The 24,189-nt window shown below is 35.0% G+C and overlaps 1 pseudogene; it reads right to left on the reverse strand.

The window, feature by feature from the left end:
* LOC140746641 (tRNA endonuclease ANKZF1-like) overlaps positions 1-23,791 on the reverse strand; it is a 28,031-nt pseudogene extending 4,240 nt beyond the window's left edge.
* Between the last annotated feature and the right edge of the window lie 398 nt (positions 23,792-24,189).

A 24,189-nucleotide genomic window follows, 5' to 3' on the forward strand; every position in this document is an offset into this window, starting at 1 on the left:
TTGGGTAGCGAATTAGGCAAACCTTTACTTAGACAATCAAACGAAAACGACTCTACTTGTGCTTGCTTTATGAGCAACTCAAAAGCTTGACGTAGCTCACAAGACTGTAATGCACCGACAAATTTATTTTTATAATTTCTCAAATTATGAGCGAAACGAAAACAAAATGACAAAACACGCTTTACTTTCGAAAGCGACGAAAAACGATTTAACAAATCGCTAACGAGATTCACCTTTTCCGGTGACAGAAGGCTAAGAATCCTTAAGGCAATAAAAAACGCATATCGTGAGTACCCGTTACATAATAAAAAGAATCCTTTGTTCTTCTGCGATAGAGTCTGTGTCCTGTTCTACCAATAATGAAGAAGGCCAATCATTCTCTGGCTCTACAAGCCATGAAGGGCCCTTCCACCACATGGAACAGTCAACGAGGTCAGCTGGAAGCGTACCACGAGAACCAATATCAGCAGCATTCGAACTAGAGCTCACGTGACGCCAATGGTCAGGAGCTACTCTACTCTGAATGTGGCTGACTCTATTCGCCACAAACGTTTTCCACTTGGATGGACAAGATTTAATCCAAGCCAAAGTGACAGTAGAGTCAGACCATGCGTAAAGTTCTTGAACTGCATGAAATGGTTTTAAAGCCTCTACCACTGATTCCATTAAAGTAGATAACAAGACAGCAGCTAAAAGTTCCAATCTTGGAATCGACAATTTTCGCAAAGGCGCGACTTTCGACTTTGCGCAACAAAAATGAACGGATGTAGAGCCATCCGCCTCAACGACACGAAAGAATGTGACAGCACAATAGCCACGTTCTGAAGCGTCACAGAAGCCATGCAACTGTAACGACACGAAAGAATTTACCATACGCCGAGGAATGGTAATCGAAACTAACGACGACAATTGAGACTTAAATCGCAACCACTCGTGTGCAATGTGAGGTGGCACATTATCGTCCCATGAAACTCCCGAAGTCCAAAGAAGTTGCATAAGATATTTAGCATAAAACGTAATCGGCGCTAGAAATCCCAAAGGGTCATAAATCCGCGCAATATGGGAGAGTATGGTACGTTTGGTGCACCTAGAGTCATCGGGGTTGACGACACGAAATCTAAAATCATCCGATTGCGGATGCCATAAAAGTCCCAAAATTTTTAAGGAGAGGTCTGACATCTCTTCGAAATGTTTAAATTCTTCTGAGTATAAGTCAGAAGATGGAAGATCAACGAAAAACTCACTACAATTAGATGTCCACTTTCTTAAATGGAAACCACCAGACGACAAAATTTTGGTGAGTTCCGAGCGCAATTGTAGAGCTTGCTCTACCGAGTCAGCGCCCGACACGATATCATCGACATAAATGTCTCTACTAAGAACTGTAGAAGCCGCCGGAAGTTCTTGGGTAGAGTCTTCTGCTAGTTGAGCGATCGCACGAAGAGCCTGAAACGGTGCAGATGATACGCCATAAGTGACCGTGCGAAGCCTATAGTCACGTATAGGACCGTCAGCAGATGGGCGCCACAGAATGCGTAGGTACTCGGTGTCATCTCTACAAACCAAGATTTGTCTATACATCTGTTTGACGTCACCAGTAAAAACGACAGCATGCCAACGGAACCGAATAAGTAAATCGAAAATATTAGTTTGCAGTTTAGGCCCAGCAAGTAGCGTATCATTCAAAGACAATCCATTAGCATCTCTACAACTTGCATCGAACACAGTACGAAGTGGGGTGCTAACAGAATCTGGTCGCAATACTCCGTGATGAAGGATATAATAAAACTTCCCAACGCTTGAAGTCGGGGGATCCACCTGCTCCATATGACCGGCAACCTCATACTCATTCATGAACCGAACGTAGGCATCTCTAAATTCAACATTTATATTAAGTCTTCGCTCGAGAGAGAGAAATCTTTTTAAAGCAATTTCACGGGAATGTGAGAACGATGGCTTTACTGCAGGATTCATGAATGGAAGAGGCACCACAAATCTACCATCATCGTTACGACTATAATTATTAGTGAAATAATTTTCACAGGCTTGATCCTCCTTCGAAAGGATTTTACAGACAGGAGTGCGAACCTCTTCTGTTTCCCAGAATCTTTTTAAAGTGTTATCTAATTTTATATTTGATAAATAAGAGTTATCGACGAAAAAACAATCACTCTGTTTACTATTACGACAGTTGTGTGTGTGATCTCCCTCACACTCACCCATTAGAATCCAACCAAATATAGTATTTAGAGCCTTTGGTTGTCCCGGCCTCCTTCGTCTCAGACCAGGTATGAGAGATGAAGCAAATATATCCGCATTCAATAGCATGTCAATAGCCCCTGGACGAGCGAAGTCTGGATCAGCCAAAGGTAAATTCCTAATATGTGACCAACCACAAAAATCAACAAAATGTGCAGGTTGGTCACTACATATCGACGACAAAACAAAAGCTTCAAACTTAAAATCGATTTTATTTGAGTTATAGGATTTTATTTCACAACATAGTGAACCACGAGACTCAGCAACAGAAGATCCGATTCCATTTATTGATTGTTTAGTGTTTTTAATACATAACCCGAGGCGCTTTGCACATGGTACCGAAATAAAGTTGCAAGCGCTTGCACAATCCAACAACACCCTTACAGGTTGAAAGTTTCCCCAACTATCTTTTATAAGAACCTTAGCAGTAGAAAACAAGATTGTACTTTTACCACCGACAGAAGTTAAAACAATATTACTCAGTTGTGCATTATTATTAATGGAACTAACAACTTCAGTATCAGGTTGGGAATTGCTATCAGCGGACGGTGTAACCGATTTTTTAAAATGTAACAATGTGTTATGTGAACACCCACATACACCACAACTTATAGGGACTCGACAAGTTTTTACCCTATGAGTTTTCGAAAAGCAACGGATACAAAGATTTTTATTTTTAATGAATTTAAATCGAGAATCTATATCTAAATTTAGAAAATTCTTACATGATGAAAGACTATGTTGGCCAGTACAAAAGTCACAAGTCACTCCCGACACGACAAATGAGGATTTGGACTTTTTAAAGTTACTTGGTTTCGGTTCTTTTGATATTCCTACATTACTTAATATTGGGTTCGGAGTTACCTCACTTAATGCCCTAACTTGTTTCTCAACAAAATCCTGAACTTGAGTGAACTCTGGTATCTCATCTGAATTAAATTCTAATTGAAATGATTCTTTTGTGGCCCGATCTAATTTTGACCAAAATAAATGGAACAACATGAAGTTCTTATCTGGTAATCCAAACTTTTCCAAAACACTTAAATTCTCCACAAAAGTTCTATGAACACGCTCAAGTTCTACAGCTGATTTTGTTTTCACTGGCTCACATGACAACAACTTTTGATAATAGGAGGCCGTTATATAGCGCTTCTTATTATAATATTTATTAAGTGTATCATACGCGTCTGTATAATTTTCATCCGTGAGTGGAAAGTTCCTGATTAAATCATACGCTTTATTTTCGACACAAGTTAACAAGTAATGTAACTTTTCCACATTAGGAATATTTCTATTATGGATCAACGACTCAAATAATTGTTTAAAAGATAACCAATTTTCTAGCTTACCATCGAATGGCTTAATGTTAATTTTAGGCAGCTTAGCAAAACCCGAAACTACTTCTTGTTTAATCTGACGGTCACTATTTGAATGCCGCAGACGGGCCAAAACACTTCTAAATTTTGTATCAAATGATGCAGTTACACCAATTTCAGACTGGCGTTGGGCAGCACTTAATGAACGCAATAAATTTATTTGCGCTTTATGGAATTCATTTGAAAGTTCCCTAAGGTCCTCCTCAACGCAGCCTGTCATATCCGATCCTGCTATATACTCCAATCGCATCATACTGTAATCCCGGGCAATCCTATTAACGTCCCCATCACTTGCGCCACTTTCGTTGCTCCCAGTAGACATTGTCATTAATTGATATAAGTTTATAAACTTAACGAAATCGACAACAATAGCAAATAATTGCAATGTCACTGACAGCTGACTTCGACACAATAATACGTCAAAGTCTAATACAATTTGACAGTATTGACAATATGACCAACGACAAATAAATATGGCGCAATGCAATACTGACAACCAACGACTATTAATAAAAATAGCGCAAAGATGGCGGGACCTAAGTACAACTAACAAAGTGATGAGTTGTAAAGAATCACACCCACCCTCAACATAAAATGTTAATCGACAAAACGAAAATTACGAAATTTTATAGAAATGCAATACAAAATAGCAAATCTAATACGAAATACGACACGAAACGACAAATTTAGAAGCCACTTTACGTAAATGTTCGTTCCTTTAGCGAAATACGACACGATAAAATTAATTTCAATGTTCGTTATGTTCGGTCGACGGAAAATAGCAAAAATGGTGTTTAGGACGATGGAACTATTAAGATCCGCCGAAGTGACCAAAAATGTGGTGAATTCGTCTCGAAGACCAAAAATGTTATGCATTCGGCTCCGAGACCGAAAATATTAAGATTTCCGCGGCCGTTAGAACAAATAAGGAACCGAATGTTCCTCTCTTCGATGGACAGGATGACCGTGTCCCGAAGAAGGTTAAGTGGACTGTATATACGAAAATAAGATGCAAAGTGCTATAGGGTCACGCACTCACCTGCTGCTGATGGGCGCAGCCTCTTGTACTAGGTATAAGGCACCTTCAACTCACCCTAAGCTCGAGCTAGCTAGTCTTACCTCGGAATGGTCTACCGGTTACCTCTACCTTCTTCCTCTTCTCACGTGGCGTCGATCTTTCAGCACGTTGCACCGCGAACAATGAAGTTAACGCGAATTTAAAGGAAACGCTACGAATACGAATAGTGGCTTCTACTTCGGAGTATAACTAAAACGACAAATATGCGCGAACGCGACCGACGACTCCGAAGCTTCTCGAACAAGAAAAAATCCCGGTGGCGGAAGCCATCAGGCTCCCGCCACCGCGAACGACACGACGACAACGGAACTACAACGAACTATTTCAAACTATAAATCTCTATGCTTTTAAACCTACAGATTAAAATTAATATCAACGACAGATAATTAATACGTAGAACCATAGACAAAACTGAACACTAGTATTTGCTCTTATTGCGGCATCCAAAAATCAAGTATTATAGTATTATAGAGTTTTGTGACAGACGGATAGATAGCAAGGTTTAGTAATAGGGTCATTTTCCTTGAGGTATGGTATAGGTAACCGTAAGAATCCAATAATTTAAGAACTCCTTTATCTTATCCATATTAACTAAAAAGTGAATTTGAACCTAAAATAAATACCTTGACTTAGCTCTATCAATGGGCTTATTAGGACTGCTCTTGGTTTGTTTCTTCGGGCGGTCAACATTCGTGTCCGAGGTTGATTTCAAAGTCGATTTGCTCGTAGAAGCAATCAAGGCCTTTTGGAATAACTCCATTGTATCTACAATTTAATTAATTAAATATGAGCATTAATAAATGTAATATTGTTACACTCATCAATAAAATATTTCGCCTGAAAGTTTCCAGGATGAGATCGAGTATTAATAATGTCACTGCTTTTTATATACAGGGTGAATTTTTCAAACGGGCCTTCAGGGCCAAATCCGAAACTATAAGGATTAGCGAAAAATGCTGAAAGGAGTTACGAGACCGATTTTGATAAAAACTAAAACTGCATCATTGCTTTTTTAAAATAACTTTTTTCCTAGCCGGGAATCGAACGAGTTCATTTGAAAAAAATATACCCTCTATATTATTCCACTATCTGATAGTGTTGCTTATAAGGATCAAAATCCGGGAAGTAATGATAAATGACAAACTAAAGGAAAAGCCTCAATTTTAATAAAATACAAATTTTTTTCATATTAATTTGGCAGTTAAGTCCCCGCCATTCATCAATTTAGAAAGAAAGAAAGAAAGAAAGAAACCATTTATTTTACATGCTATACAAGTTACAACATACAAAAGCAAATAATAACAATGGAAGGGATACAATAAAAATAATAACAAATAAAATAACACGTGACGTAAACGATACAGTATAGCAGCAAAAATGGTCGCACTCAGTCTCTGCCGATGCCTGTGAGAAATAACAGACTCCGGCGATTGGTTTTCAGTGCGGCCCTGTACGTCGTGCAACTCTGACCAACGATGCCACACCAATTACACTATACTAAATGTATTATCTACAGTAAATAACTAAAAAAACAAAAGTAAATAACAGTAAAATGAGAAAGACGTATGCGTGTGTGTGTGTGTGTGTGTGTGTGTGTGTGTGTGTGTGTGTGTGTGTGTGTGTGTGTGTGTGTGTGTGTGTGTGTTCAGGCAACGAATTGGCGGCGGCAAATTGTTCCAGCACTTCGTGGCACAATATTCAGAGAAGAAAATATTACTACTTTTATTTTAAAGTTCTAGACCTTTTTATTACCTACAACTTTGCCATTTAACTTTTTCGCATAGGACGTGTAGATTAGCCGGAAATCAAGATAAACCATTTTTTACCCTTAAAAACTCACCCCCTCCCACTTCCCGAACTCGGATCGACCGTAAATTATTTTTCCTTTCATTTTGATCATATTCCCCTCCTTTTCCAATGGGTTTCATTCTATTGTATTTTTTTTTCATTTTTTACCATTTTTAAAGGCTTCGGCACTGGTCTAATACTGATGGGCCGCAGGTCTGCTAATACTTGGGGGTTATTTTTTTTTGCTATGGGCCTTACCAGCGCCTTCTGCCATAGGTCGGGATAAGTACCGGTGATAAACGAAGTATTTACGATGTCTGTTATAAGATCGAGGGTTGTCGGCAATGTCATTAGCAGCATTTTAAGCGAAATTCCATCTGTACCTATAGCATTCGAATGTAATGTTTTTATGACTTTACATACGTCCGTATTCGTCACCAAAGTCCGTCGAAAGAGATACGCTACTGGAGGGTTTAAATGTGATAAGGTTTTTTAAATGCTTCCACAGACGAACGGGATTCGCTACATTCGAATTGACGTAATAATTAAAATAAGCCCTCTTCTCACGATACAGCGCAGTAACAACGGCTGTTTTCAGTTGTTTGTAGTAAAGTACATGAGAATCACGGTTAGTTTTACGCGCACGAGTTTGTGCTTCATTCCTTTTTCTCATCATTAACCTAAAGTTGTAGGTCACCCATGGGTGCTGATTCTCTTTTACGCGCACATTCCTAACTGGAGCGTGTAAATTAAATAATCTAATAATTTAAACATTTCGCGTATTAATAATTTTTTGGCTCAATGTTTCAAATCATTCGAAACGGACGTTTTGTTCTCCAAGAATTTATATTTTTATGTCCGACTTAGTTAAGGTTATTTTTATGACCATGATAATTGATTTAACTTGCTATAGGCGGATTTTCGTTTAATACAAATGTAAAGTTGACAATTTGCAAGAATGACTTTCGAGTCAAATCCGAGTGATTACTAAACAAAGAGTTATAGAAAATCATATTTAACGTTGAAACGAAGTTTTAAACATTTCATTATGTAACGGGTACTCACGATATGCGTTTTTTATTGCCGATATTTCGACCCAGTTGCGTGATATGAAACCTAGAAAAGAAAAACGAACTAGACGTAGGGTAGATAGATTAATCTACCACTAGTACTTGTCAACGGTTTCTCCCCTCCACCTCAGTTTCGCCGTGACCACGATCCATGCAACTGGGTCGAAATATCGGCAATAAAAAACGCATATCGTGAGTACCCGTTACATAATAAAATGTCTCAATTCCGCGATAATTTTAGTCTGAAGTTGTAAACAACAAACAATAAGGATATATTATTTCATCAGTTATCTATTTTTATTAAAAAATAGATCCTAAAAACGGCGGTAACCTATTTGCCAAACCATTACTTTCTCATACTAAGCCATATATCATAGTCATAACATCGAATAATTAGTTAATTAACCAACAAATTCTTCAATGGTATGACTTATGCATGTTTCTAAACAATTATACATAAATCATTTGTTATGTATAATCCTTAAGGATTAGTATGCCAATGTATGGAAAAATATGTATTTTCTTCAAAATTTTCCTTTTCCTTTAATTTGTCACATAACATTACTTCCCAGAATTTGATCCTTATAATATCAGATAGTGGAATAATATAGAGGGTGTAATTGTTTTCAAAATGAACTCGTTCGATTCCCGGCTAAGGAAAAAGATATTTTAAAAAATTAAGGATGCAGTTTTAGTTTTTATCAAAATCGGCCTCGTAACTCCTTTCAGCATTTTTCGCTGATCCTTATAGTTTCGGATTTGGCCCTGAATGCCCGTTTGAAAAATTCACCCTGTATATTAGAAATTTTATTACATTAGGATAATCTTTTCATTGCTGTAGAATATGCGTTAATTTACAAATACTAATGGACAGAAATTGATAAATATAGATTTCTGATCTTCGATCACTAATAAGAACTAGATACACAATCCCATACAAAAATGAACTTAAAAACTGGCGTCAAATTGACGCTAAAAACAAAGAAAAAAAAAATTGACGACCGTGGTTTGTCACTTGGACAAGGAATTAGTGGAGACGAACTGTCATTACTTTTAATATTTTTATTAGGTCGAAGTAATTAATTTTAATGAACATAATAATAATTTATCAATGAAAGTAAGTAATATGCAGTCACAATTTATTATAATAAAAATATAATAAGTTTAAAATTAAAATATAACCAAATACAAGTAATTTAATTAAAAAATCAACAAGCTGTTTACGCCGTTATCCAACGAAATATATTGCCCACGACTAAATAAATATGTAGTAAACCAACATTTATTTCAATTATTTTTACCTGACTGCCAAGGAAGGGTTATGTTTTTCGCGCGTATCTTGTATGTTTGTCTTTATTTATTTGATCGGATCTAACAAACGGCTGGATGAATGTCGACAATTAAGGTGTCATTATATTCGTCTCAATGACCCGAGTGTCCTTAGATAGGTGTTAGAAAAAAAAATCAAGATGGCGGATTTTTGGCGCGAAATAGTAATATTTCAAAAAAAGTTTACCGAACCTATCGAGTATGATATCAAATGAAAGGAAATTAAACGGAGATTATAAAAACATATAATTTGTATATATATAAAATAGCAAGGTGACTGACTGATTGACTGACTAAATGATTTTTTCATTTTTCAGAAATCAACGTACAGCCAAAACCGCTTAATTTAGAGTTCTGAAATTTTGCACATGGGTTCGCTATATAGCGTAAATAAGTACTAAGAAAGGCCTTTTGGAAATTCTACCCCTAAGAGGGTAAAACAGGGGATGACAGTTTTTTTCAAATCCTTTTTATTTTATTTAGATTTTGAAGCAACTACTGTAAAATTTAGTATTTGGCTTTCTGGATAGGAATAAAGACACACCTATTTATCCCATTCCGAAAAATCAACCCCATAGAGGGCAAAATAAGGGTTAAAAGTTAATTTGAACAACCGTCAATTTTGACGCAAACACTATGAAATTTTGTATCTGGCTTGTTGGATAAAAATAATGAAATTCTACCCCTAACGATATAAAATAATTACTAGAACTTTGAATTACTGAAGTTATATATTCTATAAATCGTAAATGGTGGATTTTTTTCCGAAAGAGTAACACGTTTTAAAAAAAGTTAACCAAAACTATAGAGTGGGGTATCAAAATAAAGGAAATTAAAAGGTGATTACACACATATTATATGATATATACATGTGTATAACACATCGAGGTGACTGTCTGACTAAATGCGTAAGTTGCTGCGCCAGACACCAACGTAAAGGGAAACCGCGGATCTTTAGCGTGCTGGAATTTTACACATAGGTTCTTTATATAGCGTAAATGAGCCCTACGAAGATAAAATAGGATAATATTGTTTGAACATCTTTTGTTTTTGAAGCAGATACCTATTATAAAACTTTTTTTTGGCTTTCTTGCTAAAAAATGATGAAACGCCTATTTCACTGTTTTTGAAAATTCTACTTCAGCCTTTATAGTGCAGTCGGGTTTTTGATTATTTTAATTAAATTACTTGCTTAATTTGTAGTGACAGATATCCGTTGTATATTTCTTCTTAAATTTAGAGTTTTTTCCAACACCTATCTAAGGACATTTGGATATTTGAGACGAATATAATGACACCTTAACTGTCGAAATTCACCCAGCCGTATGTTAGATCCGAGGGAATAAAATGCAGTGCAGCTAAAGTCCGCTTATAAAGATACATACAAGATACGTGCAAAAAACATAACCCTTCCTTGGCAGTCGAGTAAAAATAAAAATATGGAATCAACAGGATGCCATTAATTCCCTTGAATAAAGTGAGTTTATTGGAAAACAGTCTTTTCGATGGATTTTTATTTTTTCCGTATCTTTTTTGGCTATGTTAAGCAATCTTATTTTAGTGTATCTTTCGACAATAGACTTTATTATAATAATTCTATGACTATTGTCGCGGCAGTTGGATGAAAAGACATCATAAAATATATTAAATAATAATTTACTTAAAATAATTTAATTTCACTCATTTACTATTTACTCATTGCCTATGTTTAATTATTATACAAAACAAATATTTTTATATAACAAAAAATAGAAAAAAAAATAATTAAATTAAAGAAAAAATATAAAACAATAGCGTCTCCATTCAAGTTAGAACAGAGTCACCATGTAACCCGAACAAATCAAGTGGGCTTGCAATAGTAAGAATTGTACGTTTACTAACAGACTTTACAATTTAAATGGTTTATACATTCTGTTGATTTTTGTTGATAATTTTTAAAACTTAAAAATAAATTATTTACGAACGAAATAGCAGTATTTATAATTGAGTGATAGCAATTACTTACTTATAATAATAATACTTACCGAAAATACGATATTCCATCATTTGTTAGCGTACACTAGACGTGTGATTTTTGCAGTTTTGAACGAGCACTGAGGCATGTTTATTCTCCGAACGTTCAAACACTACTAACCTAAAAGCGCACCCAAATGTCTATTTGGGTGCTCTTTTCGTCGCGCCATTTTTTTGTCGCTGATTGTGTATCTAGTTCTTATTAGTGATCGAAGTTTCTGATAGACAAAACATTGAATAGATTTATTTATTAATTTAAAAAAGACGCTTTCTACACTCACAGCGCCACATTAGGATTCTTTGCGTCATATATCATGGACACTCATAAAGGCAAACACACCCGGACCAGATATCGAAATTCATCATTCTGATGAATGTCTGGTCGGGGTCAGACCTGAGGTATTCCCGGAGCGCTATGTCATGGAACTCTTCAAAAAAGGTGAAAAAGAGCTCTCATACAAAGCCGGCGATGCATTGGCGACTCCTTTGGTGTTGCAAATGTCCATAGGCGATGTTGACTAATTTTCATCAGGTAGTACGTCTGCCTAATCGTTAGGTTGAACAATAAAAAAGAAACCAGTATAGTGACCGTTCCGTCGTGCGTCTTTGTTATAACAGGTTCTTACGGCTAAACAAAAGTCAAAAATACTCACCATAAACCTCAATACTAGCAACTGTCTCATGCACCCTTTTCACTTCCTTATACGTTGGTTTTCGCGTAGGAAAGGGTAGAGCTCTAACGCGTGACAATTTATAAGTAGAGTTCCTTTTAATGCTTTGTAAAATGTTTTACCAAATTATCAGATGGTACTGTTATTGATAGCCATTAAACATTTTGTATTTATAAAATATAGATGGGACCAGTTTAGCGATAACTTGTAGTTTTCTATTGATCAAAATGATTGTATCAATTAAAACTAGATGGCACTAGTTTAGCAATCACTTACAATTTTTATCACTGCTTTGATCGAAATAAAATAATCCTACTCGACACTAGATGGCACTAGGGTTAGATCCTTACAGTACTCGGAACGAAGTTCCGGTTTAAAATCAGCACTTTATAACTTATGTAATTATGTAATAATGTTTAAAAAAGTCTTATTTAATTATATGTATCAGCAAATATACAGTACTATTTATAATAATATTTACATTATTATTAAGAAGGTTTAATGATTATTTACCTCAAGTGATTTTTATGTATTTATGATTTATCATTATTTACTATATATGAGACATGATTTAAAATGTTAAAAAAATATAATATTTAAAGTAATTTTAGTTTAGAGGTTGAGAAAGAAAAATAAATAAAAATAGAAATTAAAATGTGCAATGAGTATAGTTCATTAGTTGATTTGCATCAAATACGATTGGTCAAGGGGGTTCTCGACACTGATTGGATAATGGTAATTCATAAATAAACTCTTTTATGCTATTAAAACACAAATAAAATTAATAACAATATGTATAAGAATAATCTAAATATGTTTTAAAACAATTATTGTATTAAGAATCTTAGCTGTGATACTGGACTGTCAGACAATTTAAATATAACTTATGCTTGATGCTGATTGGCTACACAATTGATGTGTGTGTGTAAAATTCAGAGGATATAAAAAGGAAGGACAATAAAGGGAAGCCACTTTTTGGACTTCCGCCGCACTTACGTAAGTTAATTACTTCTTAATATAATTTTATTTTCATTGTCTTTGTAATCAATTGTTGTGTACTGACTATTAGGTATCTAATAATTAATATTTGTTATATTCCTCTGTAATTCAATTGTTTGTGATTATTTATTGTGTACTTGCTATTTTTTTAAGCTAACTATTTAGTATTACTTATACTACTTTTTTGGATTACGTTTTAGTAAGACTACTGGTCATTATTTCTAATTACCTTCCAATTACTCTGTCATTGTAAATGTATAATAATATAATATTAAGATATTATGTCCTGTTTAAGTCTAAAGTTCTCTTTTTCGTAACAAATGTAAAGGTGTTATGTAACCTTAAAAATAAACTATAAATTTATGAGGGTATTATTGTTTTTTTTAAAAACATCCCTTACACGATTAATAAAACTACATAGACTCCGTACCTATATTTCTAAAATCATTAGCTTTTCCTAAATAAATTGAATTATCTGATATATTTTAACATGGGTCTTAGGGATTTTCTAACACGCGCATATCGTCTCTAGTTATTGACGAGTTCTTCCCAAAGAGAGCCGCCTGGTTCATAGGACCCACTGCCCAGTACCAGGGAACAACCAACAAGATCCTTTTCCCAACTTTGTACGATTTCTTGGACGTGCTGGAAATTAAAACCCAAGTCAAACATTATGGCTTAAAAAACAAATTTGTTTTAGGTGTAATTTTAAGACTTACAATTTTTTTTTTATATTACAGGAATAGCAGAAAAGCATGCAGTCCATCTGATGGTAAGCAACCTACCTCCAGGAACTGCGCCTGATTGTATCTCCTCAGACTGGATCCACCTGATCTCGGGGCGTTGCCGTGTGAGTTTCTGTTCGCCTGCGCCTGCTCCTGGCCCCGCCTCGTCACGTACGAGTGCAATGTTTTATGAACCACCGCCACACCCCCTGATGAAAACAAGAAGAAGTAAGTTGGTATAATTGTAGACTACTGCGTATTTGTATAATAAAATTGTTAAACAATGATAGAAATATAAAACAATGATGTAGCCTATAATAAAACATTGAGATATAAAACTTATAATTGAGCATGTATTTTTTTTATTTCCTTACATTTTCCAAATATTTTAACTTCAGTTACATAATTAATCTATGTGATATCATAACATCCTCATATTATTACTAACTTTTAATGATGAATAAAGTCTGCCTACTTAATACCACAAACCTGTTGTGATTAATACATTAGGTACACTCATAATTTTAGATTTTTATAAAATATAAAATGTATATATTTTTACATTACTATAATCTATATTGTATATTACAGCAAATAAAAAATAATGTATAATAATACAATATTCTCAGATGCCTATATATTTTAAATATTTATTTTCAGATATACCTGAGAAGATAGCACCAGCAAAATGGCCACCGGAGACCATGAGGATGGCCCAGCGCTGGAAGCCAGGGATGGACAGCCGTGTACAACGCTCCATCCATGCGCTACCATCACCATCAGTTGATAGCTCTTCCTGGATAGAGTGGATATTTAAAAAAGTCTTAATATAATTTAAATATTAAAAGCTTCCTTGTTTCAAATACTTTAAGTTAACCAAAACCCCATTCAAATTGGATGAGAAGTTTAAAAAAAACACAGACAATCCAATTTACATACATACATAGCGGTTGAATACAGAGCCTCCTATTTGAAGTTATATTAAAATCATTATTTATGACAAACATAAAAAGATAAGTAACACATGTTACATACAATAGTCACTCATTAATGTAAAATTAAAAATCAATGTAAAAGTTTGATATTCATTATTTAAATAGACTTTGTGACTACTTTTAACTTCACCAGTTTATAATAAATCTGTTAATTAAACTATATAAGCAATCTTCACTAGTAAAAAGAATTAAAATAAAATTGTCTGTAATTTTTATTATGTCTTGTGACAGCACTGACGAAATGAAGTGAAATAAAATAATTATACCTTTTGTTTCAATAACATGTAATGAAATTATACTAAGCTTATATGAAAACAATGGGGTATATTTATGATTTGTAAATTAACACAACAACACACTAACTCTACAATCATATCTCAAAAAAAATGAAATATACCTTTTTATCATGCAGTATATATCTATAAGTGCAGAACACCTGGCTAGAGTGGTTGGTGTAGAAAGCTTTACAGTGTCTGGTGGCCGCTGCACATAGGTCACTTGCAGGATTGGACGGTTGACTGGTCTCCTCTGCTTCTGAATCGCTACCGGACACACTGGAGTCATCTGCAAGACAATACTATGTGGGTTACACAATAAATATATCTAGGCTTTTCTTGCATTTCGATTTTGTTTGTTTACGTTTCAATGAGATCAATAATATTAAAGTTTTATAATACAACATGAACATGAGAAAAAATAAAAATAGTTATAATTAAAGACTATTAGCTATGACACAATAATTATGCTTATGGTTTTATTTGTAGGACATTTACTCATATGCACCAGTTTATAAAGCCTACCAAAAAGACTTAACATACAAGTCCTATTCTCTTTGAAGCTGTTCATATAAATTAGGGCTTTATGAGCCCATTTCTTTTCAGTGAGAGATCTAGGATCACTGCATCAAATACACAATTTTGTATCTTTGGAGGGGTTAGGTATTCATACTTATGAAAATTTGTTCCCTCCTAAGAGGTTATAGCTAGACTTAAGAATATGATATTCATTTTCGGACCCCTCATCTCCATCGCTTGCAATTGCTTTCTATATTATTCTCACCTTGCCGAGAGTTAAACTGCCCCAATGATAGTGGAGACTTCCCAAACAGCTTTCTCTTCAGGTTGTGTGTGTGCCAATGTTGCTTGTAATGGGAGGTTTGCTGTGCTCAGGTCTCGAAGGGTCCAACACCACAGCAAGAACAACAGTTTCCATCAGACGCATTGTTCAGAGTCAGAGCGTTGAGGCGTTTGAGTACGCTAGCTTCATCCACTGTGGAAAAAAGAAATTAAATGTATTTATTTTGTATATGCCTGCGGGTTATAAGAATATAATATAATTATAAGAAGTTATAAGAAACTCAACGAAGAAACAAATGTTTTTCGAGGGTAGGTGTTAAATTGTAAACAGCTGATTTTTTCCCTCCTGTATTTAAATTCAATTAGTATGATTTAAATAAATATTCATTTTATTAAAAGTTTTATTTTGCTAACTAGTTATTGTGGGGACAATTTGGCATAATAAATGCCTAGTTTAATTAAGTGCTAAAATATTTTTACCTGCACCATCCTTCAGCACTACAAGTACCAATTGTGCAGCCTTACTTTCATCACTTTCACTACACTGATTTGCACAATTTCCACATTCAACATGGCAAATGTCAATGAACTGGAACTGAACTGGAACAAAAGAATGGCAGAGTTTGAGGACCGGCTCAAGGCTGCAAGTGCTCCAACGAATCCCACAGTGACGCAACTCGCTCAAGATTTCCAAGCTTTCAAGGATTTAGTTGGCAACATGCTTAATTTGCTTCGCCAGCAGGTTGTGGATTGCACCCGAACAATAGACAACATGGATATGAGGCAGCGGCAGAAGGTGTTGCTATTTAAAGGTATTCCTGAGGATCCTGAGCTTGACATCCAGCGTGAAGTAGTAAGGATAATTGGTGACAAATTAGGCCATACTCATATCTCCGAGTCTTCCTTCAAACGGTGTCATCGTCTAGGTGTTCAAGGAGGTGACCGTGCCCGTGCAGTTCTGGTGCATTTTAGAGACCATCGCATTAAATCCGAGGTGTGGAAAGCTAAAAGCAAGCTCAAGGGCACCGGTATAACTCTGTCCGAATTTTTAACTCGCCTCAGACAGTCAATCCATACTAAAGCACGGAAGCATTTTGGGATTAAAAATGTATGGTCACTTGATGGGACGATACACATCAAAGTTCCTGGCGGCTGTCGAAAGAGGATTACTTCGGACGAAGAACTCCAACAACTCATCTCAAAGTTTCCCGAGACTAACTCTCCCCCATCATCTGATGTGAGGTCTGGAGGTTCTGGGAGCGGTAAGAAAGGCAGCCGCGTCCCTCTGCAGTCTTCCAATCGCATACAAGACGCCCGGCGCAAATTACCTCTTGGTGGTACGTCTGGAGACGACCTCAAGCGGAGCAGACGTGCTGTCCCCAAGAAGTGAGTTTGATTCACATAGGTTGTAAACAAATTTTCTTTTCTTTCATACTTTGTGGGTACTAAAACAACTACGGCTCGATTGGTTGTCATATTTAGTTATTACTTATTGTTATTACACTCAAAATAATGTCAAACGATAATAACTCTTGCACAGTTATGTCAACTATCAAATATTGTTGTCAAATGTCAATGTTAACGTCATGTCTCGGTGACATCTGTCCCACCTTGTAATCTGCGTTTCGTTTCACGTTTTATGTTGCGGTAACACAAGTTTTATTTTGTTAATTGGCTACTTGACACTTTTTGGGAAACTGTTTTAATGAATTCATATACGTATTATATATGCCTTTCATTGATCATTTTTTCGAAAAAAAGGGCTATTTATTAATAAAAAACATATTTTTATTACGGTAAACGGAACGTTACGCCAAAACAGGCGGTCAAGTGTCATTTCGTAGCGTGACGTCAACACATTGAAAATATAGAAATAAACTTCGACGCTACACATACTTTAGGGGAAATCTTGGGAATTATTTAACTTTTATTAGTACAATTGCAAGAATGTCAAATTACAAGGCGTGTGCAGTGACGATGTGTTCAAGTACGATCGCTAAATATCCTAACAAATTTGCTTCTACAAGTTCCTAAACCCAAATCTCATAAACGTTAAAGAACTTGCAGATTCTTATATGTTTAAATCCTCTGTTTGCAAGCAATGACATTTTATACTATCTATGTAAGAGAAGTATTATTGAAAAAAAGGAATAAATTTAGTAACTCTCGAGTGATTCGTCAATTCCAAATCATTGGAACGGGACGTAATCAAAACAAAACAGCAAGTGGAAGTATTCATATATTTAATATATTATATAGATGTCTATGATAAGAATAGAATTAGAAGAGAATTCTATTTTAAGGGCCCATTCTGTAATTAATAGGACACAAAATATTTCATGACTGTGTTATTATTGATGGTGCATGTGCACTGATTAAGTCACATGATTGTATAATTAAAAATACATGATTTGCTAATATTAGTATTTTATTAACCGATTTCTTTGTTTATTTGGTTTATATGGTTCTATTAGTGAGTACACACAGTAGAACTTTTGTATATATTTATCATATGTTACAGTTACAATAATTACTACAGATCACCTAAGCTAAATTTTTGTGCTGCTTGCGTGTCTGCTTTTCTTCATTACTAGAATTATTTTCCGTAACAAATGGATATATATTTTTATCACTGTCATTTTCAGAATTAAATTGCAATGCAATAATAGGAACTGTATGGTCACTTTTCTTCCTTCATCTTGTTGGGTAGGTTACGCAAGTAAAGAAGTACTATTTCCCGTGTACTTTACTTTATGTATTTCAGACTGGTGCCCACTTTCGAAACTTTTGGCTCCTCACTTCTTCTAGGCAGGACAGTCATCACATTTTCATTTTCATTGATGTACCTTGTGTTCAGGACAACTTTTACTTTTCATGAAACACAAACTTGCCTTCCTCTTAAACTGCACATACTCTATAACGTCGTCACTATACGATTGTCGGGAAGATCTGTAAATATAAATATAACCAATTAATAACCTTAAAACAGTTCACATAAGAATATAAGTATATTTAAAAAAATCTTAATAATCACTTGAAGACAACCTTTCTTCTGTCTGAAGTCAGTTAAGAAATGTTTTAATTGTCCGATATGATTAAATGTAAATATAAAGAATGTTTTACTTACATTGATTATTTGATATTTCCATAGGTTATCTCACGGAAGTTTTTGTATCCATTTTGATTTATTGCACTGCATATATGGAGATTCTTTAAGCAGGTTCACGCTATCAGCTTTAATATAGTATGGCTTCATTTCGGTTCACAACATAAATTCAACCAACTCTAACAGCAAACGATTTAATTATTATTTGTCTTGTTTGGTTTTGATGTAGTGACGTCACATGACATTTGAGGCAGCACTGTCGCCGTTTTGGGATTTAAAATCCACAGATAAAAAATCGAAAATTTCTTTTTAAAAATTAAAATACTTAGAACGTATTAAAAAATAAACGAAATACTGCATAATTTATGTTTACTTATAAGCTATCATATCCAACATATTTTATATTTTATTGTTATAACTGTCAAGTACCCAATTACTACATCACATCTTGTTTTGTTTTGTAAATTTTGTTCATTTATTTTCGTTATGTGTTCAAACCGCGATGTTTAGTGTATTTAGTAATTTATTGGTCTTACAAACTTTGTTAATTCGTTCATAGATTGCTGACATTATAGTCTAGTAGTCTTCATAGACTTTGTTAATACCTTAATGCCATGATTTTGTAAATACACCGTGTTTCAGCCATTTTTAACTACTACAGTAGTTATTTTATTGTTATTGACTACTTCTTGTCATGTTTTTTTTTTTTTGTTATGTATGTTGCAAATGTCCTCAGTAGGTACTTTTAATTAATGTTATGTGAACAGTCAACCGTTGGGATTGGTGCCGGATAATGAAATTTGAATTTTAGTTTTAATCATTTTTGTAATTTTAAATTGTAGTCTTTATTATTATTTTACATTTATTTATTTTAAATATATTATTTAGTATATAAATTATGTCAGATGATGATTATTGCTTTTTTAGCGACTCTTCAGAATCTTTTGGTTCTTGTCGTAGCTCTTCGGATAATAGCTTAAATAGTAACTTGGTTAGGGTGCTCTCTTCTTCAAATAATTTCTTAAATATATGCCATATAAATGCGCAAAGTATCCCAAGTCACTATTCCGAACTTGAGGCTGCCTTTAGTGTACATAGTTTGCATGCTATTCTAATTTCGGAAACTTGGTTAAAACCCTCGCTCCATTCAGCCTTATTTCCTCTTCGTGGCTTTACGCTGATTCGGAATGATCGAACAGAGAAAGGGGGTGGTGGTGTTGCGATCTACCTACGGAATTCCTTAAAGTACAAAATTATTGTGGCATCTCCGTCACGATACACAGCTTCCCCTGAGTATTTGTTCGTTGAGATAGATATCATGGGCACCAGGGCCGTTCTGGGTGTAGTATACTGTCCTCCTTCCGTTGAATTTTCTGTCGCTCTTGAGTCAGTTTTTGAGACCTTGGGATCTGAGTACACGCACTGCATAATAATGGGTGATTTCAATACAGACATGTTAAAATGCACTCCTCGTTCCTTAAAACTTAGATCCATGATTGAGTCGGTTAATTTCACACTTCTTGGTTTATCTGCCACACATAATATATAATATCACCACCGATGACTCTTGGATAGACCTTATCATTACTGCCTCTTCTGAGTGCGTTGAGACGTTTGGTCAACTTTCTGCACCCGGTTTTTCACGACATGATCTTGTCTTTGCTAGCTACAAATTGAAACCACCCAAAAAAAAGCCCTCTTTTTTATATCTGCGAAATTTTGCAAGCATGGATGTGGTAAATCTTAAGAGGGATGCCGCGCTTATTAATTTTAAACCTTTAACGGATACGGCTACAGTGGATGATAAAATTATTTTCCTTAACAGAACTATTATTTCACTGTATGACGCTCATGCTCCGATGCATAAAGTGAAGTTGAGGCGTCCACCTGCTCCCTGGTTCACAAATGATGTTCGTATGGCGATGGCCCGACGGGATCGGGCTTTTCGGAAATATAAGAAGGAGCGGACTAAAGTCAATTGGGCTGCATTTAAAGCTGTTCGTAATCGATGCAATCAGATGGTACGAATAGCTAAACGCCGATATATCCATTCAAACATCTCCATCTCGTCAGCCGCTGATATGTGGAAGTTCCTTAGATCTTTAGGTGTGGGTAAACCACCTGCGATGGATTGTTGTTCTCCTCACTCTCCGGATGACTTGAATCGTCATTTTATATCAACGTTTTCTTTAAACAATACAATCCGTACGCACACCATAGCTTCCATTGCTTCAATGCAATCTTCTCTAGCTCCTACCTTCGAGCTCTCTCCCGTTAATCAGGATGAGGTAAAAAATATTTTACTCAGTATCCAATCTAAGGCGGTAGGATGTGATGAAGTGAATAGAGTTATGCTAGTCAATGTCATTGACAGCTTTCTTCCCGCCATTACTCACATTATTAACTTTTCCCTTTCCTCCGGACAGTACCCCTCTATCTGGAAGAAAGCTTTTGTACGTCCACTTCCCAAAATATCCCATCCAATCCTTCCTAATCACTATCGTCCAATATCTATACTTCCTTTCCTTTCTAAAATTCTGGAAGCCTGTGTACATAAGCAACTCTCTGTTCATGTATCTAAACATAACCTGCTGAATATTTATCAGTCTGGGTTCCGCTCCGGTCACAGTACCACCACCGCATTAATTAGAGTATGTGATGATATCCGACACGGGATGGACGATAGACAGCTCACGGTGATGGTGCTTGTAGACTTTTCAAACGCTTTTAACACAGTCGACCACGATATTCTCCTTGCCATCCTAAACCACTTACAAATTTCTCGTACCGCCTTGGATTGGTTCTCTTCATATCTTCGCGTGCGCCAGCAGTCCGTTCGAATTGGAAACACTTCCTCGGATTGGGCTGATTTAGATTCTGGCGTCCCGCAAGGCGGTATTCTCTCTCCATTATTATTTTCTTTATTTATTGACTCCATCACACATGTTTTCAATTGTTCGTATCATCTGTACGCTGATGATTTACAACTTTATGCTCAAGCTGACGTGGATGATCTTCAAAGCGCAATTGATAAAATAAATAATAATTTAAATGCTCTCCTAAACTGGTCTTTGCGCTACGGAGTGTCAGTCAACCCCGCCAAATGCCAAGCTATAATTATTGGTAGTTCGAGACTGTTGGCCAAAGTAGATCGTGATTCAGTACCACTTATAGTTTATAACGGTACACATATTCCGTTTTCTGAATCCGTAAAGAACCTTGGCCTTCATGTTGATAGCTTCTTAAGCTGGAAACCGCACATCACTGAAGTATCCCGGAAGGTCAACGTCACTATGCGATCTCTATACCGTCTCAAACATTTCCTCCCTGTTAAGACCAAACTTATGCTGGTCAACTCCCTCATTCTTCCTATCATTGATTATGCAGACGTGTGCTACCCAGATCTTACCGAAGCACTTCTGAATAAACTAGAGCGCCTTCTCAACAATTCTATCAGATTCATATTTGGCCTTCGTAAATATGATCATATATCTCAGTTTCGCAGCCAACTCAAGTGGCTTACTATTCGTCAGAGGCGTAACTCTAGAATCCTTTTTCAGCTTTACACTATCTTGAATGATAATAATACTCCTCCTTACCTCAAGGATTACTTCCAGTACAGGTTCTTAACCCATGACAAAATGCTTCGGTCGTCTCGTAACTTAAGGGCAGATATTCCACCGCATACGACTGGTTTTTTTCATTTTTCTTTTTCTGTTCAGGCAGTACTGCTTTGGAACGCTCTGCCCGTGCATATCAGGAAAGCACCAAGTAAAACAGTGTTTAAAAAACTTGTCCGAGAGCATTTTCTAAACACCGCTGCAATATCGTAATCATCTGTACTGTTTAGTTAATATGTATGTATTTGTATATATTTTGATATATATCTGAACTATATATATACGTATATATATATATGTATATGTATTTTATGTATATATAATTAACACCTACCGCCATTCTCTCCTTTCACCCAGGGTTGACTGGCAGAGAATGCCATCAGGCATTAAGTTTGCCCTATTGTATCTTTTTATTTTTATAGAGGTGCAATAAATAAATAAATAAATAAATAAACGAAATACAATTATAATGTTTTTTTACTTTTTCAATGACATTGTTACATATACAAACAATTAAAGGATGATTTAGTAAAAAATGAGTTGAATATATTTATTTCATTTGTGAGCCAAAACCAGTCTATAGCAATTTGTGTAAGTATGATCTTGGGTGAATATCACATGGTTTCATAGTAGTACAAAGCAAAATTCTTTAATCCTAATCTACCTACCTGATCTGGAGGGTTATCATTAATATATATACCCTGTAAAATTTGGTGCTTAATATATATTTTTTATAGTTAATTTCATTTTAAAAAATGTAACAAAACGCTCAAGTACTAACAACACAGGTAAAAATAATTTCTGTAACTAACTAAGGATATGTTAATATTGCGCAATCACCATGTAACTTAACTGTAACACACTGCATAGGTATTGTAAGTTCATTCTTAATACAAGTTATCGTCTATTGAATGCCTTATCTCTCTATCATACAAACTATTATGAATGAAAGGGAAAACATATTAATTAGCTAAATAATTAATGTTTGAGTTTATGAATGAGGGAAAATGTATTAAAAAATAAAACAAAGAATAGCTTCCAACGTTTCAATTTACACTTTCCTTATTATGTGCATTATTACGACACATATTGTAATATGGAAACTCATAATTTGCCTATAAGTTCTTTTTTAATGTTCAAAGTTTAGTTAAGTTTCATCCAACTTACCAATCTGGTGCGACTCTGTTATCATGCATGCTGCTACTTTCAAGCCCTTCAGTAACTTTTCAAAGTCATCTTATTCAAAAACCCTTACAATTTTAGGTTTCACAGTATCTTTTGACGCCATGGCAGTAAATTAACTTCTAAGTTCTAACACAAATTTATACTCAATATGGGCACAAGTATTTAATATACGAATAAATAAACCAAGGTCACAAATCTAAAATGTTGTGCAAGTGCCTACATAATAATGCTTCTAAGAATTTTGAAAAAGAAATAACCTCTTTCACATGTTGACAACTATACTACACTACTTAAACTTGTCTGACAAATGAAATGAATGATAGTAAAATTAATGTTGCTAGTTTTACTAAATACGTTTACCCTAAAAGTCATTCCCCATTATATATTTTTAAACTGTATCGACAACGGATCTAGAAGTAAGCCAAACTGTTTTTAATGTTGTAAAAAATTAAGGTGATGTTCGATTTAGTAATTTCAATAATTATGATAGTATAGTTTGGTAATTCGATGGAAATAGATGATAAAATGAACATAAACATAATAAATGCTAATAAGTAAAAGTTTGAAATAGGACGGACTGCTTACAAATTTATACATAATAAATTTATACAATACTAGCAGAATCTGCGGCTTCGACCGCGTAAAAAAAAATATGATATGACTTACAAATAACTGTAATCTTAAATATGTACCTTTAACAATTTTAACAATAACTACTTTATTCTACTTCTATTATATCTAACCAGTAAAGCAATGGAGAACTTTCATAGTGCTGGCTTCCAAAATGGCAAAATTTAAAATAAGCTGTCCACCCCTTTTTAACCACTTTTAGGGTTGATTTTGGAAAAACCCTTAGATTAGATTTTTATAACTTTAAATCAGAAAGCTAAATACCAATT

This window comes from Epargyreus clarus, unplaced genomic scaffold (assembly GCF_041222505.1).
Source record: "Epargyreus clarus isolate Ecla_fem2 unplaced genomic scaffold, WU_Ecla_fem_2.2 ptg000013l, whole genome shotgun sequence".
Taxonomy (NCBI): domain Eukaryota; kingdom Metazoa; phylum Arthropoda; class Insecta; order Lepidoptera; family Hesperiidae; genus Epargyreus; species Epargyreus clarus.